The sequence below is a fragment of the Tursiops truncatus genome, chromosome 1 (assembly GCF_011762595.2).
Source record: "Tursiops truncatus isolate mTurTru1 chromosome 1, mTurTru1.mat.Y, whole genome shotgun sequence".
Classification (NCBI taxonomy): Eukaryota; Metazoa; Chordata; class Mammalia; order Artiodactyla; family Delphinidae; genus Tursiops; species Tursiops truncatus.
The window spans coordinates 29,377,380-29,404,369 of NC_047034.1; the positions used below are offsets into that span (position 1 = coordinate 29,377,380).

A 26,990-nucleotide genomic window follows, 5' to 3' on the forward strand; every position below is an offset into this window, starting at 1 on the left:
CGGCCTCCCGCTTCCGGTCTGTGCCCGGACATCGCCGAGTGGATTCGGAACGCTGCAGCTGTAAGCGCTTGGTTCCCGGGGCAGCCTTCTGGAGGGGTGAGCGGAGCTGGCTCTGCTGGCCAACAGGGCACGGCGCCCGGGTTGAGTTCCTCTCGCGGGCTGCTGGGAGTCGAGGATCTCTCCCGACTGCGGCCTCAGGTGTGAGCACTGAAGCTCTGAGAGGTCCGCAGCGTGTTTGTGTTGAGGTTTCTAAACTTAAGGGTCCCTGCTGGAATTGTCCCTAGTCCTTGTGTTGTGCTGCTAACCCTGGCTCTTGACAGGCAGCTGCACGTGGGCTCCAGGGACACAGAAAGTGCAGTTTGAGATATTTATTCCCTGGACCCTTCCTGTAGACTTTGGGAAGGGGAGGGAGCGCTTACTAAATAATTTAACTGATAAGTGACAGAGAGTCTTTCGTTAACCAGGCTGGCCAGGCTTCTCTGCCCTCTTCTCAAAGCCTCAACCTTGGCATGTAAAGACTTGAACAAACACTAACATGGTCTTTTAACATCAAATCCACATCCCTCGAGTGACCCCAGCTACATTTGAAGTGCCTGCCTGAGAAAGCTCAAGGCTGCCAAAAGAATTTAGCATTTGTGCTGGTCAACATCCGAAGGTAGGATCTCTACCCCGTTTTTCTAGGAGGGGAGGAGCCTAACTGCCATAAATTCTGGTTAGCAATCCCAGGTGAGTCTCCAGTTCTCCTTCCCGATTCTTTTTTGTTTTTCACTCCCTGCCTCTACTGAGCCACCACTCACTTACACCCCCATTTCCTCTTGTAACTGCCCAGTAGCTTATGTACAAATCCAGGGTGAGTTCATTTCATGCTTGACACTTTTCCCTGTTGCAATATGTTATTTTTTTTAAATTTTTTTTTTTGCCGTACGCTGGCCTCTTACTGCTGTGGCTTCTCCCGTTGCGGAGCACAGGCTCCGGACGCGCAGGCTCAGCGGCCATGGCTCACGGGCCTAGCCGCTCTGCGGCATATGGGATCTTCCCGGACCGGGGCACGAACCTGTGTCCCCTGCATCGGCAGGCGGACTCTCAACCACTGCACCACCAGGGAAGCCCTGCAATATATTATTGACTAAAATCTGTCCTGACTACTTTACCTAGTGTCCAGCTTTGTTTACCTTTGGCCTGGGGAAACTATAACCAGTCATGAAAATGGGCCTATGGTGAACAGACTTTAAAGACGTTTTTGACTTTTGTGGCGGAAGCTTCAAGTCCTCATAATGCTCTAGACCTGGTTACTGTCTTCTTAGAAATATTGTGGTAAAAAGAAATTGGGAAGAACCTTAGGTCAGACCACAGAGTATACTCTGGGCCCAGAGATGGGCACGAATGATAATTCAGACTCAATTTAAGGAGTTAAAGGGGAAGAAGTGAGCACATTTTAAAAAATGCTCCCTTGGGGGCTTCCCTGGTGGCGCAGTGGTTGGGAGTCTGTCTACCGATGCAGGGGGCACGGGTTCGTGCCCCGGTCTGGGAGGATCCCGCATGCCGAGGAGCGGCTGGGCCCGTGCGCCATGGCCGCTGGGCCTGTGCGTCCGGAGCCTATGCTCCGCGGCAGGAGAGGCCACGGCAGTGAGAGGCCCGCGTACCGCAAAAAAAAAACCAAAAAAACTCCCTTTTTGACTGCCTACTCTGTATGTTTCTCTCAGGTTTCTTTTTAATGTCTTTTCATGATCAATCTAACATCTATCATGTCAACATATTACCTTATAAATTGTTGGAAAGGTGCCACTTGGGGAAGTGTGCTTAGTGGGAGCAAGGCTGCCTCCCTAGTTCTGGTCTGAAGAGCTGAGGCTAGGAGAGGAGGTCAGAAAAATTATCTTCCCTTGTGATTCTAACAGCTGAATAGCGGTAGACCTCACTCTGGACAAGCTTGGAGCTCACTGTAGTGGAAGGTGGGGGACAGTTCCAAACTGTAGGTTGAAGAGGAACTTAAGTGTGAGTGGGATGTGTTTGTCAGTAGTCAGTTTGGACTGACTGCCTACTGTAAGTACTGCTTCAATATGTCTGATCCAAGCAAGAGTATGCCACACATGAGGGTCTTAGGAAGGAGCCCAGATATCAAAAATGTGCCCACAGCATCATGAAACTAACCTAGGTTGCTGCCCTACAGACAACCCTTATCTTTATTACTGATTTGACTCCAAAGGTACCAGACTGGATTCTTGGCTGCAGTGTTTAAAAACTAAAAAAGAAAATACCAGTTAACAATGATTTCATAAACAGAATATTTTTACTCTTTGCAAAGATAAAACCATTTGAATCCATTCATGTAGTTACTTACTACACGCCTTTGGTGTGCCTGTCAGTACTAGGTGGTATGGGGAACGCAAAGAACTGGTTGCTGTCTTCAAGCAACGTAGGATCAAATTCTGTAGACAAAACATATATTCATCAAAAAATTAAATCATAACTCATGATGATGTATTATTAAATTCTGAAATGAGTGGTACACACCACAAATTATCAGCTTAAGATTCAGTCTTAGCAGCTCTATGAACTCTTCCCTGACATGTGCCCAAACATCCTGTGATGACCTCTGCCCTGACCCTTCTCATACTATTTTATTTGACTTTGTCCCCCAGATTTACCAAATAATAATACAGGCCCAGTTACAGATGAATTTCGGATAAACAACAGATACATTTTTAGTATAAGTATGTCTAGTGCAATTTTTTGAGACATACTAAAAGAAAATTCCATGTTTATCTGAAATTCAAATGTACCTGGACAGCTGTATACGTACCACATCTTTATCCATTCACCCATCATTAGACACTTATGTTGTTTTCATATCCTGACTCTTGTAAATAATGCAGTAATGAACATAGGGGTGTATATAATTTTCAAAGTAATGTTTTCAGGTTCTTTGAATAAATACCCAGAAGTGGAATTGCTGGGTCATATGGTAGTTCCAACTTTAAGTTTTTGAGGAATCTCCATACTGTTTTCCATAGTAGCCGCACCAATAGTGTACAAGGGTTCCTTTTTCTCCATATCCTCTCCAACATTTATTTCTTATCTCTTTGCTAATAGCCATTCTAACGGATGTGAGGTGATATATCATTGTGGTTTTGATTTGCATTTCCATAATAATTAGTGTGGTTGGACATCTTTTCATATGCTTGTTGGCCATTTTATGTCTTCTTTGGGAAAATGTCTATTCAGATCCTCTGCCCATTTTTGTATTGGGTTGTTTGGGTTTGTTTTTTGGTTTTTTTGATGTTGAGTTGCATGAGTTTTGTTTTGTTTTGCGGTACGCGGGCCTCTCACTGTTGTGGCCTCTCCCGTTGTGGAGCACAGGCTCCGGACGCGCAGACTCAGCGGCCATGGCTCACGGGCCCAGCCGCTCCGCGGCATGTGGGATCTTCCCGGACCGGGGCATGAACCCGTGTCTCCTGCATCGGCAGGCGGACTCTCAACCACTGTGCCACCAGGGAAGCCCTGCATGAGTTTTTTATATATTTTGGATGTTAACCCCTTAACAGCTACATGATTTGCAGATTTCTTCCCATACTGTAGGTTACCTTTTCGTTTTGATGCTGGTTTCTTTCATTGTGCAGAAGCTTTTTAGTTTGATGTAGAACCATTTGTCTATTTTTGCTTTTGTGTCACTTGCCTTTGAAGTCAGATCTAAAAAAAACCCACGAAGACAGATGTCAATGAGGTTACTGCCTATGTTTTCTTCTGGAAATTTTATGGTTTCAGGTCTTACATTCTAATCTTTAATCTATTTTGAGTTAATTTATGTATATGGTATAAGGTAGTGGTCTAGTTTCATTCTTTGCACGTGGCTGTCCAGTTTTCCCAGCACCATTTATTGAAGAGACTATCCTTTCTCCTTTGTATGTTCTTTGTACCTTTGTTGTAAATTAATTGTCCATATATGTATGGGTTTATTTCTGAGCTCTCAGTTTTTTTTGTTTTTTTTGTTTGCGGTACGCGGGCCTCTCACTGTTGTGGCCTCTCCCGTAGCGGAGCACAGGCTCCAGACGCGCAGGCTCAGTGGCCATGGCTCACGGGTCCAGCCGCTCTGCAGCATGTAGGATCTTCCTGGACTGGGGCACGAACCCATGTCCCCTGCATCGGCAGGCGGACTCTCAACCACTGCGCCACCAGGGAAGCCCTGAGCTCTCAGTTTTGTTCCATCGAGCTGTGTGTTTGTTTTTGTGCCAGTACCAATCTGTTTTGATATCTATAGCTTTGTAGTATAGTTTGAAATCAGGACATGTGATACCTCTATCTTTGTTCTTCTATCTCAAGATTATTTTGCCTGATGGGGATCTATTGTGGTTCCATACAAATTTTAGAATTATTTGCTCTAGTTCTGTGAAATACGCCATTGGAATTTTGGTAGTTTGCATTGAGTCTATGCTGCTTTGGGACAGGGACATTTTAACAACATTTTTTCTTCCATGAACATGGAATATCTTTCCATTTTTTTGTGTTTTCTTTAATTTCTTTCATTAGTGCCTTATGGTTTCCAGTGTGTAGGTCTTTCACTTCCCTGGTTAAATTTATTCCTAGGTATTTTATTGTTTTTGATGTAATTGTAATTATTATTTTTTGTTTCTCTTTTTGATAGTTTGTTATCAGTGTATAGAAATGTTACAGATCTGTATGTTGATTTTATAAACTGAAACTTAACTGAATTTATTTATTCTAACAGTTTTTTGGTGGAGTATTTAGGATTTTCTATATGTAGTATCATGTCATCTGCAAAAAGGACAGTTTTGCTTCTTCATTTATGATTTGGATGCCTTTTCTTTTTCTTGGCTAATTGTGATGAGGACTTCTAATACTATGTTGAATAAAAGTGGCAAGAGTGGTCATCCTTGTCTTGTTCCTCATCTTAGAGGAAAAGCTTTCAGCTTGTTATAGCTGAGTGTGATGTTAGCTGTGGGTTTGTCACTTATGGCCTTTATTATGTTGAGGTACATTCCCTCTATACCCCCTTTGTTGAGAGTTTTTATCATAAGTGGATGTTGAGTTTTATCAAATTTTTTTGCATCTATTGAAATGATCATATGGTTTTTATCCTTAATTTTGTTAATGTGGTAATCATTGATAGGTATGTACTTATTGCCATTTCATTATTTTCTCGTTGTTTTTGTAGTTTCTCCCTGTTCCTTTCTACTCTTTCTGTCTTTTCTTGTTTTTTGATGGTTTTCTTTGGTATTATGTTTAGATATGTTTAGTTTCTTTCTCATTTTCTTTTGTATAATTACTGTAACTCTTTTTGGTTACTGTGAGTTTCACCTATAACATCTTATGTAAGTAGTAGCCTGTTTTAAGTTGGTAGCAACTTAAATTTTTTTTTTTTTAACATCTTTATTGGGGTATAATTGCTTTACAATGGTGTGTTAGTTTCTGCTTTATAACAAAGTGAATCAGTCATACATAAACATATGTTCCCATATGTCTTCCCTGTTGCGTCTCCCTCCCTCCCACCCTCCCCATCCCACCCCTCCAGGCTGTCACAAAGCACCGAGCCAATATCCCTGTGCCATGCGGCTGCTTCCCACTAGCTATCTACCTTACTGCGTTTGTTAGTGTGTATATGCCCATGACTCTCTCTTGCCCTGTCACAGCTCACCCTTCCCCCTCCCCATAACCTCAAGTCCGTTCTCTAAGAGGTCTGTGTCTTTATTCCTGCTTTACCCCTAGGTTCTTCATGACATTTTTTTCTTAAATTCCATATATATGTGTTAGCATACGGTATTTGTCTTTTTCTTTCTGACTTACTTCACTCAGTATGACAGACTCTAGGTCTATCCACCTCATTACAAATAGCTCAATTTCGTTTCTTTTTATGGCTGAGTAATATTCCATTGTATATATGTGCCACATCTTCTTTATCCATTCATCCGATGACGGGCACTTAGGTTGTTTCCATCTCCGGGCTATTGTAAATAGAGCTGCAATGAACATTTTGGTACATGACTCTTTTTGAATTTTGGTTTTTCTCAGGGTATATGCCCAGTAGTGGGATTGCTGGGTCATATGGTAGTTCTATTTGTAGTTTTTTAAGGAACCTCCATACTGTTCTCCATAGTGGCTGAACCAATTCACATTCCCACCAGCAGTGCAAGAGTGTTCCCTTTTCTCCACACCCTCTCCAGCATTTATTGTTTCTAGATTTTTTGATGATGGCCATTCTGACTGCTGTGAGATGATATCTCATTGTAGTTTTGATTTGCATTTCTCTAATGATTAATGATGTTGAGCATTCTTTCATGTGTTTGTTGGCAGTCTGTATATCTTCTTTGGAGAAATGTCTATTTAGGTCTTCTGCCCATTTTTGGATTGGGTTGTTTGTTTTCTTGTTATTGAGCTGCATGAGCTGCTTGTAAATTTTGGAGATTAATCCTTTGTCGGTTGCTTCATTTGCAAATATTTTCTCCCATTCTGAGGGTTGTCTTTTGGTCTTGTTTATGGTTTCCTTTGCTGTGCAAAAGCTTTGAAGTTTCATTAGGTCCCATTTGTTTATTTTTGTTTTTATTTCCATTACTCTAGGAGGTGGGTCAGAAACGATCTTGCTTTGACTTATGTCATAGAGTGTTCTGCCTATGTTTTCCTCTAAGAGTTTGATAGTTTCTGGCCTTACATTTAGTTCTTTAATCCATTTTGAGCTTATTTTTGTGTATGGTGTTAGGGAGTGATCTAATCTCATACTTTTACATGTACCTGTCCAGTTTTCCCAGCACCACTTATTGAAGAGGCTGTCCTTTCTCCATTGTACATTATTGCCACCTTTATCAAAGATAAGGTGTCCATATGTGCATGGGTTTATCTCTGGGCTTTCTATCCTGTTCCATTGATCTATCTTTCTGTTTTTGTGCCAGTACCATACCGTCTTGATGACTGTAGCTTTGTAGTATAGTCTGAAGTCAGGGAGCCTGATTCCTCCAGTTCCTTCTTTCGTTCTCAAGATTGCTTTGGCTATTCGGGGTCTTTTGTGTTTCCATACAAATTGTGAAATTTTTTGTTCTAGTTCTGTGAAAAATGCCAGTGGTAGTTTGATAGGGATTGCATTGAATCTATAGATTGCTTTGGGTAGTAAAGTCATTTTCACAATGTTGATTCTTCCAATCCAAGAACATGGTATATCTCTCCATCTATTTATATCATCTTTAATTTCTTTCATCAGTGTCTTATAATTTTCTGCATACAGGTCTTTTGTCTCCTTAGGTAGGTTTATTCCTAGATATTTTATTCTTTTTGTTGCAATGGTAAATGGGAGTGTTTTCTTGATTTCACTTTCAGATTTTTCATCATTACTATATAGGAATGCCAGAGATTTCTGTGCATTAATTTTGTATCCTGCTACTTTACCAAATTCATTGATTAGCTCTAGTAGTTTTCTGGTAGCATCTTTAGGGTTCTCTATGTATAGGATCATGTCATCTGCAAACAGTGACAGCTTTACTTCTTCTTTTCCGATTTGGATTCCTTTTATTTCCTTTTCTTCTCTGATTGCTGTGGCTAAAACTTCCACAACAATGTTGAATAATAGTGGTGAGAGTGGGCAACCTTGTCTTGTTCCTGATCTTAGTGGAAATGCTTTCAGTTTTTCACCATTGAGGATGATGTTTGCTGTGGGCTTGTCATATATGGCCTTTATTATGTTGAGGAAAGTTCCCTCTATGCCTACTTTCTGCAGGGTTTTTATCATAAATGGGTGTTGAATTTTGTCAAAAGCTTTCTCTGCATCTATTGAGATGATCATATGTTTTTTCTCCTTCAATTTGTTAATATGGTTTATCACGTTGATAGATTTGCATATATTGAAGAATCCTTGCATTCCTGGAATAAACCCCACTTGATCATGGTGTATGATCCTTTTAATGTGCTGTTGGATTCTGTTTGCTAGTATTTTGTTGAGGATTTTTGCATCTATGTTCATCAGTGATATTGGCCTGTAGTTTTCTTTCTTTGTGACATCCTTGTCTGGTTTTGGTATCAAGGTGATGGTGGCCTCGTAGAAGGAGTTAGGGAGTGGTCCTCCCTCTGCTATATTTTGGAAGAGTTTGAGAAGGATAGGTGTTAGCTCTTCTCTAAATGTTTGATAGAATTCGCCTGTGAAGCCATCTGGTCCTGGGCTTTTCTTTGTTGGAAGATTTTTAATCACAGTTTCAATTTCAGTGCTTGTGATTGGTCTGCTCATATTTTCTATTTCTTCCTGATTCAGTCTTGGCAGGTTGTGCATTTCTAAGAATTTGTCCATTTCTTCCAGATTGTCCATTTTATTGGCATAGAGTTGCTTGTAGTAATCTCTCATGATCTCTTTTATCTCTGCAGTGTCAGTTGTTACCTCTCCTTTTGCATTTCTAATTCTATTGATTTGAGTCTTCTCCCTTTTTTTCTTGATGAGTCTGGCTAGTGGTTTATCTATTTTGTTTATCTTCTCAAAGAACCAGCTTTTAGTTTTATTGATCTTTGCTATTGTTTCCTTCATTTCTTTTTCATTTATTTCTGATCTGATTTTTATGATTTCTTTCCTTCTGCTAGCTTTGGGGTTTTTTTGTTCTTCTTTCTCGAATTGCTTGAGGTGCAAGGTTAGGTTGTTTATTCGAGATGTTTCCTGCTTCTTAAGGTGGGCTTGTATTGCTATAAACTTCCCCCTTAGAACTGCTTTTGCTGCATCCCACAGGTTTTGGGTCGTTGTGTCTCCATTGTCATTTGTTTCTAGGTATTTTTTGATTTCCTCTTTGATTTCTTCAGTGATCTCTTCATTATTAAGTAGTGTATTGTTTAGCCTCCATGTGTTTGTATTTTTTACAGATCTTTTCCTGTAATTGATATCTAGTCTCAAGGCGTTGTGGTCAGAAAAGATACTTGATACAATTTCAATTTTCTTTAATTTACCAAGGCTTGATTTGTGACCTAAGATATGATCTATCCTGGAGAATGTTCCATGAGCACTTGAGAAAAATGTGTATTCTGTTGTTTTTGGATGGAGTGTCCTATAAATATCAATTAAGTCCATCTTGTTTAATGTATCATTTAAAGCTTGTGTTTCCTTATTTATTTTCATTTTGGATGATCTGTCCATGGGTGAAAGTGGGGTGTTTAAGTCCCCTACTATGAATGTGTTACTGTCGATTTCCCCTTTTATGGCTGTTAGTATTTGCCTTATGTATTGAGGTGCTCCTATGTTGGGTGCATAAATATTTACAATTGTTATATCTTCTTCTTGGATCGATCCCTTGATCATTATGTAGTGTCCTTCTTTGTCTCTTTTAATAGTCCTTATTTTAAAGTCTATTTTGTCTGATATGAGAATTGCTACTCCAGCTTTCTTTTGGTTTCCATTTGCATGGAATATCTTTTTCCATCCCCTTACTTTCAGTCTGTATGTGTCTCTAGGTCTGAAGTGGGTCTCTTGTAGACAGCATATATAAGGGTCTTGTTTTTGTATCCATTCAGCTAATCTGTGTCTTTTGGTGGGAGCATTTAGTCCATTTACATTAAAGGTAATTATCGATATGTATGTTCCTATTCCCATTTTCTAAATTGTTTTGGGTTCGTTATTGTAGGTCTTTTCCTTCTCTTGTGTTTCTTGCCTAGAGAAGATCCTTTAGCATTTGTTGTAAAGCTGGTTTGGTGGTGCTGAACTCTCTCAGCTTTTGCTTGTCTGTAAAGGTTTTAATTTCTCCATCAAATCTAAATGAGATCCTTGCTGGGTAGAGTAGTCTTGGCTGCATGTTTTTCTCCTTCATCACTTTCAGTATGTCCTGCCACTCCCTTCTGGCTTGTAGGGTTTCTGCTGAGAGATCAGCTGTTAACCTTATGGGGATTCCCTTATGTGTTATTTGTTGTTTTTCCCTTGCTGCTTTTAATATGCTTTCTTTGTATTTAATTTTTGACAGTTTGATTAATATGTGTCTTGGCGTATTTCTCCTTGTATTTATCTTGTATGGGACTCTCTGTGCTTCCTGGACTTGATTAACTATTTCCTTTCCCATATTAGGGAAGTTTTCAACTATAATCTCTTCAAATATTTTCTCAGTCCCTTTCTTTTTCTCTTCTTCTTCTGGAACCCCTATAATTCGAATGTTGGTGCGTTTAATGTTGTCCCAGAGGTCTCTGAGACTGTCCTCAGTTCTTTTCATTCTTTTTTCTTTATTCTGCTCTGCAGTAGTTATTTCCACTATTTTATCTTCCAGGTCACTTATCCGTTCTTCTGCCTCAGTTATTCTGCTATTGATCCCATCTAGAGTACTTTTAATTTCATTTATTGTGTTGTTCATCGTTGCTTGTTTCATCTTTAGTTCTTCTAGGTCCTTGTTAACTGATTCTTGCATTTTGTCCAATCTATTCTCCATTCTATCTCCAAGATTTCGGATCAACCTTACTATCATTATTCTGAATTCTCTTTCAGGTAGACTGCCTATTTCCTCTTCATTTGTTAGGTCTGGTGCATTTTTATCTTGCTCCTTTATCTGCTGTGTGTTTTTCTGTCTTCTCATTTTGCTTATCTTACTGTGTTTGGGGTCTCCTTTTTGCAGGCTGCAGGTTTGTAGTTCCTCCTGTTTTCGATGTCTGTCTCCAGTGGCTAAGGTTGGTTCAGTGGGTTGTGTAGGCTTCCTGGTGAAGGGGGCTAGTGCCTGTGTTGTGGTGGATGAGGCTGGATCTTGTCTCTCTAGTGGGCAGGTTCACGTCTGGTGGTGTGTTTGGGGGTGTCTGTGGCCTTATTATGATTTTAGGCAGCCTCTCTGCTAATGGGTGGGGTTGTGTTCCTGTTTTGCTAGTTGTTTGGCATAGGTTTTCCAGCACTGTGGCTTGCTGGTCGTTGAGTGAAGCTGGGTGCTGGTGTTAAGATGGAGGTCTCTGGGAGATTTTTGCTGTTTGATATTATGTGGAGCTGGGAGGTCTCTTGTTGATCAGTGTCCTGAAGTTGGCTGTCCTACCTCAGAGGCAGAGCCCTGCCTCCTGGCTGGAGCACCAAAAGCTTTTCATCCACAGGCTCAGGATAAAAGGGAGAAAAAGTAGAGGGAATTAGTAGAAGTATGAGGAAAGAAAGAAGGAAAGGAGGGTAGGAAGGAAGGAAGAAAGAAAGAAAGAAGCAAAGAAGGAAAGAAGGCAAGAAGGAAAGAAAGGAGGGAGGGAGGGAGGGAGGAAGGAAGGAAGGAGGGAAAGAAGGAAAAAAGACAGAAAGAAAGAAGATACAGTAAAAATAAAATAAAGTATAATAAAGTTATTGAATTAAAAACTTCTTATTTAGAAAAAAAAAAAGGGACGGAAAGAACCTTAGGACAAATGTTGGAAGCAAAGCTATACCGACAAAATCTTACACAGAAGCATACACATACACCCTCACTAAAAGAGGTAAATGGGGAAAAATCCTAAATCTTGCTGTCAGAGACCACCTCCTCAATTTGGGATGATTCGTTGTCTAAAGGAGGGAAGGAAGGACGGAAAGAAAGAAAGAAAGAACGAAGGTAAAGTATAATAAGGTTATTAAAATTAATTATTAAGAAAAAAAAATTAAAAAAAAAACATGGACGGATAGAACCCTAGGACAAATGGTGGAAGCAAGACTATACAGACAAGATCTCACACAGAAGCATACACATACACATTCACAAAAAGAGGAAAGGGGAAAAAATCATAGATCTTGCTCCTAAAGTCCACTTCCTTAATTTGGGATGATTGGTTGTCTATTCAGGTATTCCACAGATGCAGGGTACATCAAGTTGATTGTGGAGCTTTAATCCGCTGCTTCTGAGGCTGCTGGGAGAGATTTCCCTTTCTCTTCTTTGTTCTCACAGCTCCCAGGGCTAAGCTTTGGATTTGGCCCTGCCACTGCGTGTAGATCGCTGGAGGGCGTCTGTTTTTTGCTCAGACAGGATGGGGTTAAAAGAGCCGCTGATTGGGGGCTCTGGCGCACTCAGGCCGGCGGGGACGGAGGGGCACAGAGTGCGGGGCGGGCCTGTGGTGGCAAAGGCCGGCGTGACTTTGCACCAGCCTGAGGCGCGCTGTGCGCTCTCCCGGGGAAGTTGTCCCTGGATCCCGGGAACCCGGCAGTGGCGGGCTGCACAGGCTCCGCGGAAGAGGGGTGTGGAGAGTGACCTGTGCTCGCACACAGGCCCCTCGGTGGCGGCAGCAGCAGCCTTAACGTCTCCCGCCCGCCTCTGGGGTCCGCGCTTTTAGCCGCGGCTTGCGCCCGTCTCGATTCCGCGCTTTCAGCCGCGGCTCGCGCCCGTCTCTGGATTCCGCGCTTTCAGCCGCGGCTCGCGCCCGTCTCTGGGGTCCGCGCTTTCAGCCGCGGCTCGCGCCCGTCTCTGGGGTTCGCGCTTTTAGCCGCGGCTCGCGCCCGTCTCTGGAGTTCCTTTAAGCAGCGTTCTTAAACCCCTCTCCTCACGCCCCAGGAAACAAAGAGGGAAGGAAAAGTCTCCTGCCTCTTCTGCAGGTGCAGGCTTTTCCCCGGACTCCCTCCCGGCTAGCTGTGGTGCACTAACCCCTTCAGGCTATGTTCAAGCCGCCAACCCCAGTCCTCTCCCTGCGCTCCGGCCTCAGCTCGCAGCCCCGCCCGCCCCGGCGGGTGAGCAGACAAGCCTCTCGGGCTGGTGAGTGCCGGTCGGCACCGATCCTCTGTGCGGGAATCTCCCCGCTTTGCCCTCCGCACCCGTTGCTGTGCTCTCCTCCGCAGCCTCGAAGCTCCCCCGTCCGCCTCCCGCAGTCTCCGCCCGCGAAGGGGCTTCCTAGAGTGTGGAAACTTTTCCTCCTTCACAGCTCCCTCCCACTGGTGCAGGTGCCGTCCCTATTCTTTTGTCTCTGTTTTTTCTTTTGCCCTACCCAGGTACGTGGGGAGTTTCTTGCCTTTTGGGAGGTCTGAGGTCTTCTGCCAGCCTTCAGTAGGTGTTCTGTAGGAGTTGTTCCACGTGTAGATGTATTTCTGGTGTATCTGTGGGGAGGAAGGTGATCTCCACGTCTTACTCTTCCGCCATCTTCCGCCTTCTCCTCCGCAACTTAAATTTGAAGATATTCCAAAGCTTTATCTTTTGCCACCCTCCCCTGCATGTTTTGTGTTTTCAGTGACACATTTTACATCTTTTTATTTTATGCATTCCTGAACTATTTATTGTAATTTAGTTAATTTTCCTACTCTTGTCTTTTAACATTCATACTTGCTTTACAAGTGATTGATCCACTATTTTTATTAATATTTGCCTTTTCCAGTGAGATTTTTACTTCTGCATGTTTTCTTATTATTATTTAGTGCCATTTCTTTTCAGCTTAAGGAAGTTCCTTTATCATTTCTTGTAGGGCCAGTTTAGTGAGGATGAACTCCTTTAGCTTTCACTTATCTGGGAAACTCCTGATCTCTCTTTCAATTCTGAGTGATAACTTCCTGGGTAGGGAATTCTTGGTTGGAAGTTTTTTCCCCTTCAGCAGTTTGACTTTGTCATGCTTCTCCCTTCCAGCCTGTAAAGTTTCTACTGAAAATCTGCTGATAGCCCTATGGGGTTTCCCTTTTATGCAACAAGTTGTTTTTCTCTTGCTGCTTTTAGGATTCTCTCTTTGTCTTTAACTTTTACCATTTTAATTATAATGTGTCTTGGTGTTATCTTTTTGGGTTTATATTTCCTGTACCTGGATGTCTGTTTTCTTCCCCAAATTAGGGAAGTTTTCAGTTACTATTTCTTCAATTAATTAATTTTTCTGGCCCTTTCTCTTTCTCTTCTTCTAGAACCCTATAATGTGTTGTTCTGCTTGATGTTATCCCAAAGGTTCCTTAAAATGTCCTCATTTTTAAAAAGTTCGTTTTACATTTTGCTGTTCTGTCTGGGTGAGTTCCATTGCTTTGTCTTTCAGTTCTCTGATTCATTCTTCTACTTCATCCAGTCTGCTGTTGAACCCCTCTAGTGTATTTTTCAGTTCATTTATAATTTCTGTTTGGTTCTTTCTTATATTTTCTGTCTCTTTGTTGAAGTTCTCATTGTGTTCATTCATTCTTCTCCTGAGTTCAGTAAGCATCTTTATGACCATTACTTTTAACTCTTTATTAAGTAGATTGTTTATCTCCACTTCTTTTAGCTCTTTTTCTGAGATTTTGTCTTGTTCTTTCTATTGGAACATATTCCTCTGTCTCATTTTGTCTAATTTGCTGTGTTTGTTTCTATGCATTAGGTCAACTATCCATCTCTTCCAGTCTTCAAGTAGTGGATTTATTTAGGAGATGTCCTGTGGGGCTCAGAAGTGCAATCTCACTTGGCTACCAGAGCCAGGTGCTCAAGGGTTGTCCTCTGTGTAAGCTGTGTGAACCCTCCTCTTGTGGCAGGGCCATAGCTGCTGCTGTGTGCACTGGTGGGTGGGGCGGCCCCTGGCCAGGATGCAGGGTGCCTGGCTGGGCAGCTCTAGTTTTTTAAATATTCTATCTTGCTGAAAGATCATGTACGCTGATATTTAATTTGGAAAATATTGCCTCCATTGTTATGAAGCAGTGTATTCTAAGATGTGGAATAGGGAGGTGATTTAGGGCCCTAGAACTCAATGATGTGATCACTTGCAGCCTCTCTGGGATGCCCTCCTAACTTTACCTTGTTTCAGGCAAGGTTGCTACAGCCACAGCTGAGCAGCATCTCCCCAACTCCCATACTTATGCACATGTCAGCACTTTACAAGAAGAGATTTGGGAATGGAGGTTCTTTTCAGTCAGCAAGGGAAGGCTTTTTTTCAGAGCCCAACTTCCCTCCAAGCCAGGGAGACACAGAACTGGGGATGACCTCAAGTGCTGGGCAGGTCAGCATCCTTTTCTCCTAGAGTTGTGAGGACTGTGTTTTCATTTTTTTCTTTGTTGAACTCAATATGAATGTTTGAAATGGGGTTCTTAAAGTATAAGAGATAGTTATGGAAAAGTGAGCAGAGGTGGTGATGGTTATATAGACATAGAACAGAATGCTTTTTTTGTCTGAGTGATTATTAACAGCTCTAGTTTTCTGACTGAGGAACTTATTTTTTAGCTCAATTAGATTAATTTATTTACACTTAATTGTTTTTACATTTTTAGATTATTTTAACTGAATGGCTTTTTCATTGTAGTTTTACAGTTACTTTTATTGTGTCAAGTGATTCTTATAATGTTAATATGAGATTTGCTTTTTAAATAAATTTACATTAAATATGAGTCAATGTAAAGAAAACCTACTAAGTAAATAATAGGACAGGTGTTTGTTATTTATGGCAAATATGGGAGTTTCCAAAACAGTCATTTCTCTCTTCTTCAAAATTACCCTTTGGCTATTGTCCCATTTCTCAGCTCCCATTGTAAAATTTCTTGAAAGAATTGTGTGTACTTGCTATATCATATTCTTCCATTCATTACTGTATATTTTTCTTTTTTTAATTTTTTGTATAACATAGGTACAGAAAGGTTCGCAAATGCTAAGCAAATTACCACAAAATGAACATACATATTACTTCCACTCAACCCTCCCAAAAGACCCTTTGTATCCCCTTTCCAATAACAAATATCTCTGTTCTCCTCAAAGGCAACTGTAATCTTTCTTCTAACTGTATGAACTAATTTTGCCTTTTTTGTAAAGTTTATGTAAGTGAAATCATGCAGTTTTTCTTCTTTAGCTTTGGCCTTTTTTTGCCTAATACTGTGTTTGAGATTCATCCATATTACTGAAAGAACCTATAGTCTTTTTTCTTTTCTGTTTCTATGTGCAATTCCATTATATAAATGTAATTTATCCATTCTACTACTAATAGATATCTGAGTTGTCTCCAGGTTTGGGATATTATTAGTAATGCTTCTATGGACATTCTTGTGTCTTCAATTCCTGCTGTTCTTGCTGCTGCTTATTCTACTTAGCCACACTAGTTTCCTTGTCATTCCTTTAACATTCCAGATACACACCCACCTGTAGGCCTTTGCACGTGCTGTTCCTTCCTCCTAGAATGTTCTTCCACTAGATATCCACATGACCTGCTCTACTTCTCTCAGGCCTTTGCTGAAAAGGTTCCCTCTCAGTGAGGCATTCGCTAACCATTAAATTGTAATTCCTCTGCCTACCCTGGGTCACCCAATTTTCCTTTCTCTGACTATTTTTTTCTCCATGTTACCTTCCATAATTTGGAATATTATGTATTTTAGTAATTTATTTGTTCACTGACCCTCCCCCTTCCCACTATAATGAGAGCTCTACAAGGGCAGAGAGTTTTGTCTGTGTAAGCAGCTCTTTGCAGGAAATCGCCCTCAGCAGGAGACCTCTTTTTTCTTGCCACTTTAGCAAAGCTATATTGTAACTAATCTTAAGCCAGGCACCCCCATGCTCTACTCATGTCCAGCCTAAGCACACCTTTCAGATCTTTTGATCACACAGTATGTTGCTTAACCTGTTGGTTTTTTTCCATAGATCAAAGAAGTAAAAATGGAGAATAAATAACTAACAGATGACCAGATCACTCCCCTACCTTCCCCTTCAGTAATCTTGCGAACAAACTGTGTGAATGAGGTAGCATTTATAGAAAGATCACGAGTCAACAAGCTTCCACACAGTAGGAGGTGGCTACAAGTATGACTCCCTATGTCTGTCTATTAACTGAGATTACTTTCCCTTTTCCCTTTAAAAACTTTCATGGCCAAGCAGAATCTTCAGAGTTGGTTTTGGGGGTCTGCCTCCTCCCCATATTGCCAGCTTTTCTGATTAAAAGCAACTTTCCATTCTACTAACACTTGCCTCTTGGACATTGATTTTCGAGCAGCAAGCAGCCAAACCTGAGTTCGGTAGCATCTGTATTCTATAACACTTCCTGGCACAGAGTAGATTCTCAGTAAATTCTGGTTGGAATGAATATTGAAATTACCTACTAGGGACTTCCCTGGTGGCACAGTGGTTAGGACTCCCCACTCCCACTGCAAACTCCCAGGTTTGATCGCTGATTAGGGAACTAGATCCAACATGCATGCCACAACTAAGAGTTCACATGCCACAACTAAGGAGCCCATGTGCCGCAACTAAGGAGCCCACAAGCCACAACTAGTGAGCCCGCCTGGCACAACCAAATAAATAAATAAATATTTTTTAAAAAGAAATTATCTACTAGCCTGTGTCTGAAAGTAGACACTGATATTTTTAGAACTTTGGGTAATAAAGATATTTGCAAAATTTACTTGACTGTCAAAGAATGAAAAGGTTGTCAACATGAGTATTATTTGAATAATCTAGGACATCAGCTGCAAAAGGAATAGATGTAGGTTTTTATTGCCTACTGTGAAGGAAAAACGATTTTTAAACAGCCTTTTTTTTTCTTTGCAAAAACCTATGTAGTGCATTTACACAAAATGACACCTCTAAAAAATAATATAGTTGGTCCCAAAATACATATTTTAGAGAAACTGGCATAGGTATTTGGCAGAGCTCTCTTTTAAGGGATTGAAATATTAAAATAAACAGGAAATCTCTATCTTAATCTGTATAAATTATAAGTTTTACTATAAGAGTCCTGAATTATAACAATTAGCAAACACTTAGTATGTTTCAGGTTTGTTGTATATTTTACCTGCTTGACTTGTTTAACACTCATAACAATACTATGAGGTTGGTAAATTTATTATCCCCATTTTACAGATAAGACAAGTGAACTACAAAGTGATCTGAACTCAAGGTAGTTTAGCTATAGACTATGTGCTTTTAATCATTACCTTTCAATGGCTACTATATGTACTTATCCATAGAGAAATAGAGAGATATCAGTTTAACGTTTTCAAAGTTATCAATTTACTGATCCCCTTCAGAATTATTTTAGTTTCATTTTTGAGATAATTTGCGAAGAAGAAAGGAAAGGAACTTTTATTTAGAATGTACTGTGTTTTGGGAATTCCCTGGTGGCACAGTGGTTAAGAATCTGCCTCCCAATGCAGGGGACATAGGTTCGAGCCCTGGTCCAGGAAGATTCCATATGCTGCGGAGTAACTAAGCCCGTGCACCAAAACTACTGAACCCGTGAGCCACAACTACTGAAGCCCACATGTCTAGAGCCCATGCTCCGCAACATGAGAAGCCACTGCAATGAGAAGCCCTTGCACTGCAACAATGAGTAGCCCCTGCTCACCACAACTAGAGAAAGCCTGTGCGCAGCAACAAAGACCCAATGCAGCCATAAATAAATAAATTAAATAATTTTTTAAAAGTCCTGTGTTTTGCATGTTGTACCTTATTTAATCCTCAGAATAGCTCTGAAAGGTAACTATTATTGTCCCATTTACAAAAGAGAAAACTGAAGCACAGAGAAGTAAATAAGCTTATCATAAATACTATATGATGTGAATCAAATGTGATTCAAATCTAGGTCTGCCTTACTCCAAAAGTGTATATTCTTCACAATGACACATAGCTACATGAACTGGCATTACCCAGTGAACAGTGGAAATGAAAGCCAGGAGGTGCAGTAAACAGTTTCAGCTGGGAGCAGGCTATAATGGGGCTGTGGAATCAGGAAGACTGTAGACACAATTCCAACTGGAAATTTCTGGATCCACAGATCTTTTTTTCTGACCTTGGCCCTCAGAGCTATTATACATTCCCAGGTGAGTGCTAAGTAAATGTGTGGGACCCAGCCAGGCTAACTCTTCCTTCTTATATGAGATCTTTAATAAATCATACATCTTGGGACCCAGTGGCTCAGACTGAGGAAGCTCCTCTTCCTGCTATTGGAGCAGCAATCAAATCTCTTAATGATTCTCAGTGTTACCATAACTTTTTCATGGCCCAGGATTATTCACTTGTCTCAACACTTCAACTTTTTGGTTTGGGGAAAAAAAATACAAAAAGCAAAAACGTCAAGAGAAAGCCGTCCACTTTCCTGGTGAGCTTGGGATCAGTCATACTATAGGCATGAAATGGTTATTGCTTTTTTGACTTTAGTGTGAAGGTGTGACTTGTAACAGGATATCAAAAGAATTCCAAGGTAAGCTGATGGAGGATATTTATTCACCAGATAGCTAGAAGGGATCCTTCTATTGAAAAATTCAGTAAAATGTAAACTGGAGCAGTGAAACAGACATCAATACATCAATGAAATGCGAAAAACAGTAACATATTGCTTAATGCGGTGACATTCAAGATGGAAAGGCTCAGCTTGAACAAAGGAGTCACACTGATTATAAGGCAAAGAGTGGTCCTTGTGTGGTGAGAGTCAAATTTTACATGAAGCAGCTGCTCTCAGAATGAAAGAGTAATGAATTTTTGTCTACTTATTGAGCACTTAGCCAGCTGTTCTATTTTCCGAACCAAAAGAGAAATAAATGCTTTAATTTCAGCATTTAAAATCTAAAAAAAGTTTTTACCAGACATCTGTGGCCAATTTTTCCATTGTCCTTTTATGTGTGTGTGTGTGTGTGTGTGTGTGTGTGTGTGTGTGTGTGTGTATATATATGTATGTATGTATCTATATGTGTGTAGATATCTTCTGTTATTCCTTATATACTACCTTACTTGGTAAAGAGTTTAAACTCTGGACATATATTACTTGGATTAAAATCTAGACTACACAGTATTAGCTGTTTGTTAGCTGACGTTGGAAAAATTCTTAGTTTCTTTATTTTTCAATTTTCAACACTGAAAACTGGGACAAATAATACATCTAACCAAACTGCTTCGTAGAATTGTGAAGATTAAATGAGGTAATGTAAAGCAAATACAATGTCTTAATATTGGTTAAGTGAAAAAAAGCCCACAATACTTAATTGTATGGAGTGATCTATAGTTTGCCAAGAGGTTTCACACGTTTCTCATTTGGTCTTTTTTTTTTTTTTTTGGCTGCACCGTGCAGCTTTTGGGATCTTAGTTCCCTGACCAGGGATTGAATCCTTGCTCCCTGCAGTGGAAGCATGGAGTCCTAACCACTGGACAGCCAGGGAGTTTCCCTCATTAGGTCTTCAGTTACCTGGTGTGGGACTTCCCTGGTGGTGCAGAGGTTAAGACTCTGCGCTTCCACTGCAGGGGGCACAGGTTCAATCCCTGGTCAGGGAACTAAGATCCCATGTGCCACGTGGCACAACAACAACAAAAAATAATAAGTGAATAAATAATTATTCAGAAATAACTGAATCGGTTAAATAAAAATTGTGCCTATGCATATTATTACCCATTTCTGGAGACTTACTGGGACTTAGAATATTTGGTTACCTAAGGGAAGGAAATTGAAATTTACTGAGCAGACTTCTTTTGGTTGTAAATGACAGAAACTCAACTCACATTAGCTCTTATAATGAAGTTATCCCTTCTGTTATGGGTTGAATTTGGTCTCCCCCCAACCCCCCCAAAAAATGATATGTTGAAACTCTAACTCCCAGTACTTCAGAATGTGACCTTATTTGGAGATAAGATTATTATAGACGTAATTACTTTAAAATGAGATCATTAGGGTATGACCTAATCTAATGTGACTGTTGTCCTTATGAAAAGGAGAATTTGGACACATGAACAGAGGGAAAACAATGTGAAGAGACACAGGGAGGAAATGGCCATCTACAAGGCAAGCAGAGAGATCTGGAACAGATTCTTCTCTCCTAGTCCTCAGAAGGAGCCAATGTGCTGACACCTTGATTTTGGATTTCTATCCTCCAGAACTGTGAAACAATAATTATTTTATTGTTTAAGCCACTTGATTTATGGTACTTTGTTACAGCAGCCTTACCAAAATAAGCACCTTCTTGTACCTCAGTAGTTCAGGAGTAGCTTAAGGATTTAGATATGGGCGGATCTAAGGAATATAATGATATCATTAAGATTTTATATAATTCTTCATCTCTTTTTCCTCTGTGATGCTTTTACTATATTTCATCAATTCTAAAGTGCACATTTTTCCTCTCATTTTCACATCTCTGAAGTCAGCATGCAACTTACATTTTCTTTTTACATTTCTTCATTCTTAGTGGAACATAAAAAAATGGTCTGTTATAATTAATAGCATTTTAGGAAATCTTAAGAGTGTTTATGGGCAGGCTCTGCATGTGGGCAGTCTTGGCAGCTCAGAGTTTGATATCTAAGTCACTTAGCAACCCCCATGGAACAAGGGAGCCTTTTCCCAATTGTCTCAGCAAATAACCCAGATCAAATGTTCATTGGCTCTAATCTGGCTTTGGTTAAACTCAAGCTTAAAAATCAGAGTTGGGGAGGAAGGGGCAGGTAGACTCAGCACCATTGAAATCTCATGACCCAAGAGTAGTAAAGTTGGGACTTCCCAAAGGTGTTTGTTAACAACCTCGGGAGTTCCCCAGGTGAAATTCAAAACTGACCCCTGTACATGGAGGGCAAGAAAACACCAAAGAGGCAGACCACTCCAGATTGGTAGGAGGCAGGTTTAATAAACAAGAGGATTTACATAGCAGGCTTGTCTTGGGTGGCCTCCACTTCTGCCTGCCAGAATATTAGTCTACTGAGAGGCCTTAACAGGGTTCAGTAACGTATGCAGTACAGATGGTCTCAGCAGCACATGACTGTCTCCAGGCTGTGTCCTTGAAACAGCAGTTAGTATGACAGTAGTAGACTGAACATAGATTCCAGGGATGGGTGGGGGTAAGGAGACTTAGATTGCCAGGGTCCAGCTCTCAGGTCAACCAGCAGTCACATTCTCTTGATGACCTCCATCCAATAAAAAATAAGTGTTGTTACCAAGAGGGGGGCTGAATGCTCTAGAAGGCCTGCGTTACCACAGAGTACCTGCCTGTGCCAAGCACTGTCGCATTACATGTCCTTAATCACTCTACCCATTTCACTAATCAGGAAACTGAGGCCCAGAGAATGATAGACCTACTGGCAGTGCTGAATGTTACCAAATAGTTATAAAGTGCTTACAGTGTATAGGACATTCTCCTAAGGGCTACAAATACAGGGATGAATACTGTCCTTGAGCCTAAGATACTTAAGAGACCAGCTTGCCCTGAAATAAAAGTGAACCACAACAGAAATAGAAACATTGTACTATGAAATAATTAAATCTGCCTTGGCAGAAAGGAGGGATCCAATATGGGATAGAAGCTGAGAAAAATTCTTTTCACACTCTTTTAAAAAACCTTTCTTGCACTTGTGACAAATTACATCAGAGCACCAGGAAGCAGATATTAAATATTGCAAAGAACCTGGTACATGGAAAATATGAAATATTTATGGAATGAGTGATTGAAAGAGTGATGTGGGTATCACTTGAAAAAGCTAAATGTCATTAGGACGTGGTGTTGTTTCACAGGCTCTGAGTCTTTAGCTCCATGTGCATTTTCAGAGTCAGTCATTGTATCCAGGAGTTCCATCTTGCTCATTTCCACCTGATTTCAAGGGGCCTTATAGCTCTGAAGTTTGCACTGTCTTTTCCGCTGAATTTTGAATAACTTCCTTCTGTTCTTTTTAGCTATTTCATTATGAATCATCTCCTCATATTAATAGAAACTTGTTTTCCAAAATCTGTTGCATTTAGTTTTCAAAAAAATTTTACCAGGTCATAATTATAGTTCATTACTGCTCTGCTTGGTTAGTTTTCAGAAATAAGATATGTAATGACTTTAGAAATCTATAGACTTTTGTAAAAGTTTGGGTCTCAGTTTGTAATAAGATATCTATTTTCATTTCTAGTCTCCTGATTTGTGATGATCACATTTTACAATGGCAAAGTAGCTAGCTTGTTTCCACATCACTGCCCTCCGAGCATCCTTGCTCTTCCCTCCCCTACTTTCTGGAATCACTCTTTTCCATCTCTGAGGTGCTCACTACCCAGTTGTACTTTCTTGATATTCAGTGTCATTGATAGGACCCTTGCCCATTACCACGGCTGATAGTCTCAATTACCTTTCCAAAATTAAAATTTGAGTTCATTGACTCTCAGAGTTATTTAGGAGTCGGATTCCTTTTCTATACAAACCACCTCCAGCTGGTCTCTAGGCTGGCCTATTTCTGCTCACTGGAGATCATCAGCTACTGAAGCTCGTCTCAAGAAGTGTCTCAGTCATGGTGAACCTACCATATTCCATTGTGAGTCTGTCTCCATTAGGCATGGACTTAGGTTTTCTGCATCAAAATTCCTGGAAGGCAGTGTAAAATTTGTAAATATTTTTGGCAAAAGCATACCTGGGTTTGTATAAGCCAGATAGAATTACCCTAATCTCAAGCCATTTTATCTTTATAAACCTATCTTCAGTAGCTCTTCAAATGATATAATTACTTTTCTGACATTTTGGATTTACAGGTTTATCTGTAACTGATACTAGTGCAACGCTGCTATATAGCTTCCTAGAAATTATCAGAACCACCTAGAGATCCCTTTTGGGTGGGAACTAGTGCTATAAAGCACCTTATGTTTGAAAAGGGCACTTGCTCTATTCATCAAAAATTCTCAGATTGAGTGACATTTTGATGTTGAACGTGCATGGAACACAGATCATCTATTGCTTCTGTCTTACTCTGCACATCAGAGCTCCTCTAAGGATCTGAATGTAGCAGTCAGAATCCTGGTGGACCACAAGCCCACCTTTTCTTTCACTGTTTCTTTGTAAAGGTCTGGATCCTTAAGATCAACAAGCATAAGATTGCTCCTGGCAATTTCTCTGTCATCCTTAGGTGGCATTTCTTAGACCAGATGGCATGTCCTTCCTCAGATTACCTGTTCATCACAAGTCAAGATGCCCTCATGCCTCCTAAATCAATGCATATTTTCTAACTATATTGGAAATATATATATTTTATAGTAACCTTAGGAAAATACAGAAATGTGTATCAAAGAAAAATCCTCAGTAATACTGTAGTACTACTATTTAGAGATAACTGCTGTTAACATTTGATGTATTTTCTGGCACTGTATATAAGTGTATTCTATAATTTTATATGTTTCTCAGATATCATTATTTCATGAGCATGTTCCTGTACAGTAAAAATTCTTTGAACACATCATATTATATATTCCTTCATTATGAATGTATCAATGATTTACCTCTTTACCTATTGCTGGATGCTTAGATGTTATCTTTTATTGTAAATAGTGGACATATTTATAACTTTATTCTCTTATCCAGTGATCTACTTAAGATAAATTCCTTGAAGAGGAATTGCAGAATTAAAGGGTTTGATTATCTTTATCTTTAATGTTCTTCATATATACTGCTAGGTTGCCCTTCAGGAAAGCATTAGCAATTTAAACTACCAGCTCTTTATGAATACCTCTTTCAATATTCCCCCAATAACGTAGAATATTTTCATTAAATTTTTTTGACTATATGACAGATGAAAGATGTTATCACACTTTTCTTTTACATTTTATTTTTTTGGGTACTAAGAAGTTGAACATTGTTTCTCATATGTTTTTTCCTTATTTGCGTTTATTTTGTATGTTCACTCTTTATATCCTTTGCCTATTTTTTCTATAAGGTTGTTAAAGTTTTCTTTTTTGATATTGGGCCTCAGCTGAAAAGAGTTGAGCTAATGATACTTCTCTTTTCATGTATGTTACCAGGCTTACTCCCTTTTATCTTGACTGACTGATTCCCATTTTACTCCCCCTCCCTCCTACTAGGAAACACATAGACAAGTTTCCTAGTATATTCAATGAATATCCTTTCATTTATGTAAATTATTATAAAATGTGTACTATTGTAAGCATGTATTTTCATAAATCAAATGGTATTACATATAACATTTAATTCTGTTGCTTAGTTTTACTTAGTACAATTTTAAAAATCCATCTGTATTGCTCTGTGTATATCTTGTACTTTATTTCTTATTGCTGAAAACTATTCCATGGTGGGTGCCTTCACCATATTTTCCCCAGGTACTTCTCCAATGAGGGTCACTCTGATGTCTCCCAGATTTCATCTCCACTGTGCCACTGTAAACAATGGCCACAATAAACATACCTCTGCATACTATACTGCTTTCAAGCTTGTGAGAATTTGGGGGGAATATATAAAGAGATATAGACACACACACACATACACAAACATACACAATACACACACACAGGAGTAGGATTGCTAGGTCATAGCAAATTTGACTAACCTGCCAATTGCTTTTCAGATGGTATTTCCAGTATGAATTCCCACCAGCAGTGCATGAGAGTTCTGAATTCCCTACATTCTTTCTACACTTACGGTCCACTCTAACAAGTAAGAGTGATAAATTATTGTTTTAATTTGCATTTCTCTGACTGCTAATGAATTTAAACATTGCTTTTTAGGTTTTCTCTTGTGTATATTGATAGCCTTCACCCATTTTTCTATGTGTTTCCTGTCTTTTTCTGATACATTTCCAAATCTCTTGTACATTTTGCTCTATTTGTAGGCCATGTTTGAAGTTTTCTCCAGTTTATTTTACTTTTGTTTATGATATTTTATACATTTCTAAGTTTTAAATTTATTAGGTAGTTAATGCTAATATTTTTATATGATTTCATCAGTGCATTTATTTATGATATTTGGCAAAGTAGTTTTTTTTCTTTGCTTTCTTCTGTACTTTCAATCTATCTACTTTGTTGCTTTCCTAAAATCGTTCTCTGTAGAATGTCAGACAATTATTCTAAAAGTGTGTTGTCACTTTTGATCCACTAGAGGCCAACACTTACCTGAAAGAAATTGATGTCCCTTCCTAAAATTCATATCTTTCCTCTCTGAAAGGAAGCAAACTGGCAGAAAATAAGTAATTTCATTTAAATTAAATGACTAGAAATTATATAGAAGAGTCTGGACAAAATGAAAGGACTATTTTTAAAGACAACAAATTATAATAAAAGGATTCAGGGCTTCCCTGGTGGAGCAGTGGTTAAGAATCCTCCTGCCAATGCAAGTGACACGGGTTTGAGCCCTGGTCCAGGAAGATCCCACATGCCATGGAGCAACTAAGCCCGTGTACCACAACGACTGAGCCTGCACTCTAGAGCCCATGAGCCACAACTACTGAAGCCCACATGCCTAAATCCCATGCTCTGCAATGAGAGAAGCCACCGCAATGAGAAGTCCGTGCACCACAAAGAAGAGTAGCCCCCACTTGCCGCAACTAGAGAAAGCCGGCACGCAACAACAAAGACCCAACACAGCCACAAATAAAATAAATAAATTTAAAAATAAATAAATTTAAAAATAAAGGATTCAAAGTTGTTTTTTACTGAAAAAATGAAAGCAAAAAATACAAATAAAGTAGTTTAATTTTTTTTAATTGACAAGAAAGTTTTGGTTTTAAAATAAAAATAAAAATGGTCTAGCTTCTACTCAAAATCTACATTAAGCATTAGTAAGTAAGAGGTGGGGTAAAAGCAACTTCAATGACTTTTTCTCCCTTTTCTCTGAAAGGCCAGGAGATGGGGCTAACCTGCCTCCCATATTGTGTAGGGCTCCTACACAGATGACTGAGTAGAAAACAGTTCACACACACACACACACACACGCACGCACACACACACACACATACCAGTTTTAATTAAAATGAGATGATCTGTAAGAAAGGACCATGCTGAAGGACAATGCTGGCCCTGAAGCAGTCATTGAAATGTACCTCCTCTCTGAGTCCCATTAGCATTCTTAAAATTATGTTTATCACACAAAAGCAGACAAATCCACAAAGGGTATGAAGGAAGAAGAGAAAGCTAAGGAAGGAAGGAAGGGAAGGAAGGAAGGAAAACGTGGTGAGGGAGGGTCAACTAGCAAGACTGCAGTTCTAACCTATGAAAACACAAAAGGACAGCTAAAAACTGTTCTTTACATATAGATAACTGCTTGCGTTTGGACCTGGAACCAACAATCAAGATCAAATGATAATTTAACTGAGCAGGACCCTATGAGGCCTTCCTGGGACAGACCCCTCTCCCATATCCTCTGCTTTAGCTCCTCTCTGAAGTACCTAGATAATAGTATCTGATACACATTTCCTGACTTGTTTTATAGATGCTGAAACCTCCACCAAATGGAAGAGTTTAGCTACTTGATCACCATGAGCACATAGACC

The 26,990-nt window shown here is 39.8% G+C and overlaps 1 long non-coding RNA gene across 11 annotated transcripts; it reads left to right on the plus strand.

Annotated features, from left to right (window-relative positions):
• LOC109547530 (uncharacterized) lies at positions 1-26,923 on the plus strand. Of its 11 annotated transcripts, none has more exons than XR_012330362.1 (4): positions 1-60; positions 465-726; positions 17,933-25,159; positions 25,601-26,923. It is a non-coding gene; the product is annotated as an uncharacterized lncRNA (long non-coding RNA). The 11 variants fall into 11 exon arrangements; XR_012330353.1 differs by having other exon boundaries at positions 465-655; XR_002173327.3 differs by having other exon boundaries at positions 465-655; positions 25,071-25,159.
• The last annotated feature ends 67 nt before the right edge of the window (positions 26,924-26,990 follow it).